Genomic DNA, 6000 nt, shown 5'->3' with positions numbered 1-6000 from the left:
GTCCCAAACTTATGGGAAATTCCCATATTTCCCAGTATGGTGTTCATGAAAGATTTCTCATGGTAGGCTTGTACTTGCAAGAGGTGCTAAGTCTAGAAGCCTCTATCCCTTACTTGTATCTGGAGCTACATTGAATCATATTTTGTTTGTGGATTCTATTCCCCATGTATCCCTTTGGCATGCTTGTTTGGGGCATATGTCTCTTAAAGGGATGAAAATGCTCCGTGCTTTGCAGTATCTTCCGCCTTTTGACTCTTCACATTTTGATTCTTGTGATCATTGTTTGTATGGCAAGCAGACTAGAAATATGCATAAAAAGTCTGGTAAGAAATGCATGGGTGAGCCCTTGGCTCTTGTGCACTCAGATGTATGTAGGCCCATACCCTGTCAGTCACTTGGTGGGGCAAAGTACTTTGTTACTTTCATAGATGATTACTCACATAAGGTTTGGGCTTATCCCATAAAGATAAAATCCGATGTCTTAGACACATTTCAGTGTTGGCTTGCATTGGCAAAGAACCAGTCTAGGAAAAGGCTCAAATGCCTAAGGTCAAATAATGGGGGTGAGTATGTATCATGTGCTTTTGAGCAGTTTTGTGATGAGCGAGTATTAACTGTCAGTTGATCGCCCCTTACACCCCACCCCAGAATGGTATGCTTGAACGCATGAATAGGACCATTCAGGAAAGGGTCTGTAGCATGCTTATCCAAGCTAGCTTACCGCAACACTTTTGGGCTGAGGCAATTACTACTGTAGTCCATCTCATTAATAGCTCGCCTAGCAATGGCATTGACTTTTAAGTTGCAGAGGAGGTATGGGCAGGCAACCCCCCTCTTATGATCATTTGTGTGTCTTTGGATGTGAAGCATTCTGCCATGTGCCCAAGGAAAAACGCAATAAGCTAGATCCTAAAAGTGTCAAATGCATTTTCGTTGGCTATGGAGATGCAGGAGAGATGGGTTATCATCTATGGGATCCGCAGGCGCGGAAAGTGATCTGCAGCCATGATGTCATCTTCCATGAGGACACAATGCATATGCAGCCTGATAAAGTGGTTGAGGTACATAGAGTTATCTTTCAGGAGGAGCCACGTGCTCCCATTCAGCCTGCTCAACGACCAGCTAGACAGCGTGCACATCATGTGATGCTCATGGCCCAGATGCTAGACATGTTGATGTTAGACAAGATGTTGGTTAGGCAGCAGAGCGTGGATTGAGGCATTCTACTAGAGATAGACAACCTCTTGACCATTTTGCGCCCTCTATGGACTATGTACTGGTTACATATGCAAGAGAGCCTCTCACTTATGATGAGGCTATGCACAGGGGTGATTGTCACTCTTGGGAGACGGCTATGCAGTTTGAGCTTGACTCATTGCATAAGAATCAGACTTGGGATTTGGTTTCCTTGCCTCAAGGTAAGAAGGCTTTGCCATGCAAGTGGGTGTACAAGTTGAAAAGTACCCCTGGCCACCCCAAGTCGGCATATAAGGCTCGATTGGTTGCTAAGGGTTTTAAGCAGGAGCATGGCGTTGACTTTGATGAAGTCTTTTCTCCTATGGTCAAGATGACCACCCTACACTTAGTCTTGGTCTTGGTTGTAGAGCTTGACCTGGACTTGTACCAGATGGAGGTCAAGACGGATTTTTTACATGGGGACTTGCATGATGAGATTTACATGGAGTAGCCTAAGGGCTTTGTAGACCTTAGTGTAAGCTAAAGAAGATTCTATATGTCTTGAAGCACGCACCTAGGGAATGGTACCATAATTTTGATGCATTCATGCAATCACAGGGCTACAACCGCAATGCTATGGATCCGTGCTTGTACACGAAGAAAGCCTGTGATGGTTCTTTACTGATTTTGGTACTCTATGTGGATGACATGCTTTTAGCAGGAACAGCTCATGAGGAGCTAGATGCTCTTAAGGCTCACCTCAAGAAGAGCTTTGAGATGAAAGATCAAGGGCAGGCCTCTCATATACTTGGTATTACACGCGATCAATCTCAGTTGTCACTCACAGAGGGAGTACATTCATAAAGCCCTTGAGCACTTTCGCATGCAGGATGTTAAGCCTATTGGCTGTCCATTACCTTCTCATGTCAAGGTTTCATAGGCTGATTGTCCTCAGAGACAGATGATCAGAAGGCCAAGATGGCCAAGATTCCCTATGCATTAGCCATGGGTAGTCTTATGTATGCCATGATAGCTACCTATCCAGATATTGCTTTTGCAATTGGGGTTGTGGTACGTTATATGGCTACAGCTAGCAAGAAGCATTGGGATGCCGTGAAGGGTATCATGAGGTACCTAAAGGGCATAGCAGATATGTGTCTTTGTTATGGCAGCCATGATACATGAGTCGTGGGGTACACTGACTCTGATTATGCAGGACATGTAGATAGTAGGAAGTCCATTTTTGGCTATGTGTTCCCTTATGCTAGAGGGGCTATCTCTTGTACGGCCCTTTCTACTACAAAGGTTGAGTATATTGCAGCCACAAAGGCTTACAAGGAGGCTATCTGGTTAGGTCATTTGATTGCAGACCTTAGTATGACAGATGCTATGCCTACACTGCATTCGAATTCTATGAGTGCCATTGAGTTGGCAAAGAATCCGTCTTCCATGCGAAGACGAAACATATTGAGGTGAGGTATCATTTCATTCGCGAGGTCGTTGAGGACAGATCTATTGACCTTGTCAAGATTTCGACTGAGAAGAACCCTGCAGACTTGCTCATGAAGAGCCTCACTACTGAGCGCTTTGCCTTCCTCAGGAGGTTGATGGGCATTGGATGAGATGACGCCTTTTTTCTCATCCTGTTGTACATGTACGACAATACCCGCCACTACACACTGCAGGTGGTGGTCGCCCATCACAGTCACTTATTCTTTATTCTTTTAGTGATAGTTTGAATAAAGGAAGGCCCGGCCACACATCGTGGTTGTTGGAGTTCCCACTTTTGAGTCTCTCTCTCTCTTGGCTCTTGCTCTCCATCCACCATAGCTCTCACTGCCAAGCTTCATCCTCCTGTGTTCCATTTCCCTTTCACTTAGAGGGTACTACACCTGCTATAGTAAGTTCCCAAGGGGGCATTGTGCAAGATCTCTTAATAGTTTGATTTGCTACCAAAGCATAAGATGAGAGGGCCAAAAAGTATCCTACTCTAGAAGCAAAGAAACCAATACCATAGCCAAAAGTCCTAATTGATGTTGTCTTCTCCAAAAACATTGCCTTGCGCACATTATATTGTAACCCAAAGAAACCAAGTAGCCTTCTAAATGCCTTAATACATAGTATAGGCCATGTTGCTTCCTCTAAGAAGATGTTATGGAATACCAAGAAAACATGGGGATCAATCCTTGCCAATTAATGGCCAAGTGCAACATCTTTGAATGAACTAGCACTAAATCTTGACCCTTTCTCCCATCCCAAGAAGTTTTCAAAATCTTCAATCTCCAACTGCAAAAAAGATGAATTTCAAATAAAAGTTGAAATCAAACATATTAATGCATCTTACAAAATTGGAGATAATAGTACCAATTGATTTTCATCATTCTCTAGCTTAGTTGGATTCCATATATTAATTGATGATTGCGCCTCATTGGTATCTTGCAATTCTTTAACATACTCCAACTCCTCTCTTCCAAAATTGAAAATACCAAGTCGGATGTTGAAGTCGGTTGAACTCCTCATCAGTAATCCCCAACTCTTTCTCAACATCCTTTACCTTGTTGAAACAAAGAGAAAGATCATCCCTTGCATCGATAAACTTGTCATCTGTAATTTCAGTGTCGAGTTTAAGTAACTCTTATTTCGATTCATTTTTTACATCAACAATGCCATTTGCACTATTAGAAGCCTCTACAATTATCGCTAAATATTAATCCTCCTTGAGATTGAAGAGCCTTTGGGTGTCTAATAGCAGTATGTATTCCTTGTCCTTAATAGGGAAAGTTGGAAGAGAAGGAACAATATAGAAAGAAGAGGAATCACATACAATATCTACATTTACATGGCTTTCTTCAAATATAGTCTCAGCTTTGAATTGGGTAACATCTATTTTGTCAACAATATATGCATCTTGCTAGGGGTCCAAACATTCTTCTACATCCTTCTCATTTGCCACCTCATCCAAAAGGTAGAAGGTAGAACATTTTGGTTCCTCCAATTGTTGTTCATCATATTTGACATGATATTTAACAAGAGTATACACATTGAATGTAGCTACTTTTGACATTAGCCTACATTTCCTAGAATGAGCAGAACAAAACACATGTGTTGCACAAAACCTATCAAGAGAATGAGATCCACACTTCCTTGTGAATAGTGCCTTCTCTGAAGGTGAGCTCCCAATAGGTATATGAACATATTCATTTTCATCCTTTTCAACCACAAGCAAAGCAAGACTTTTAAACTCAGAAAACTCCTCCACAAAAAAAAACAAAAACAAAAAAAAAAATCAAGAATTCAAGACATAGTCAATTTCTCAATCAGGGTTGAAAATATCCTTTGCAGTTCCACAATAAGATAACTCCATGCCATTCTAAATAAGAAAGTCTAGGAGCCTTTCTAAGGGAGAAAAATCTATGATTTGAGACAATCCAGGAACCCTCAATGGTGACTTACCTTTGACTAGAGACTTATTAGGCATTCCCACACTTGTTGTTGAGCAAGGAGAAGAAGCAATGGGAATTTCAAGAGAAAAGGCAAGACAACCAGAATCCCTTAACCTTGAAGACAACCTTTTTCTTTTCCTCTTCGGAGTGACCACATCTTGGGAGTCTACAAAATCCTTTGGTTTAGACATCAAAGGATACACGATATGGCACGAATAGATGAAGTGAACCACACAAAGAATGCATGCTTGCTTTGTATTGTAAAATGCCAATATGGTGTGAAAACAAACTTGATCACCTGATGAACAGCACTTCTTGCTTCATATCATGATTCTTACAACAACTAAAAGGAAATAGGACCCAAAATAGCATTAGGAACTCAGAAATAGCTTTAGATAACTTTAAAAAATCGAGTGTAAATTTTTTTCAAAAAGAAAAAAACGAGCCTTATAACACATATTTATAGACAACTAGAAGGATTTGCCACATGGAAAACCACATGGACATCCACATGGATGCCCATGGAAAACCCTAGCTAATAATACAATCCCATGTGTCATGTGCCACACAAGTATATAAGACCAATCGTGGCTTATGTGGCTCATTTTAGTCATCCACCATCATACGATGTGAAAAACAACCTCTTGCAAATTGCATCTCTTGCCTATCGTGTCGTATCTACTCTTCTTTGCGTGTGCTTATTTGCTGGTCCGTGATATGGAGCGAGGAGATCTCTTGCAGTGCTGACACTCTGCTCTATCACATCGTATGGTCTTCTTCACGATAAAGAGCAAGAGCACCTCCTACAAAGCTAATACATTGTAGAGATCATGTCAAGGCGTCTTCTCCACGATACCGAGTGAGAGAAACTCTTCCAAAGATAAGAATAGCTTCAATCGTGTCGTATCAGCTAATTCACCCTCGCCTCTTTATTGCATTTGGTTTTCACCTTCACATCCACGATACAATACGAATACGTCCTAGATAACATCACTCCCATCAAGTCTCACACCATATATGCAACTCAACGATATAGGGCAAAAAGGTCTTTTTCAAGATCATAGTTCATTCCTCTCGTGTCGTATTTGTAGCTCCATAATATGGCATGAATGGATCCTTTAGGAGATCACAACTTTTCCCTCTCGTGATGTATCTGTAGCTCCATGATACGACATGAATAGACCCTTCATGATATCACACTTCCCTCCTCCCACACCGTATCTTACCCTGTGTGGTTTGTATTTTTTTAATTGGTCTTCCTATCATTTTTTAGTAGGTGATGGCAAGAACAAAGTAGACAACAAGGAAGGTCTATATAGACAATAGGGATAGTGAGGAAGAGGCAAGGCCATCAGAGGTTCCACAAGTTTTCCCTCCTAAG

The sequence above is a fragment of the Lygodium microphyllum genome, chromosome 14 (assembly GCF_053477565.2).
Source record: "Lygodium microphyllum isolate KBCC chromosome 14, Lygodium_microphyllum_v1.1.10, whole genome shotgun sequence".
Classification (NCBI taxonomy): domain Eukaryota; kingdom Viridiplantae; phylum Streptophyta; class Polypodiopsida; order Schizaeales; family Lygodiaceae; genus Lygodium; species Lygodium microphyllum.
This window is presented reverse-complemented; position numbering follows the sequence as displayed.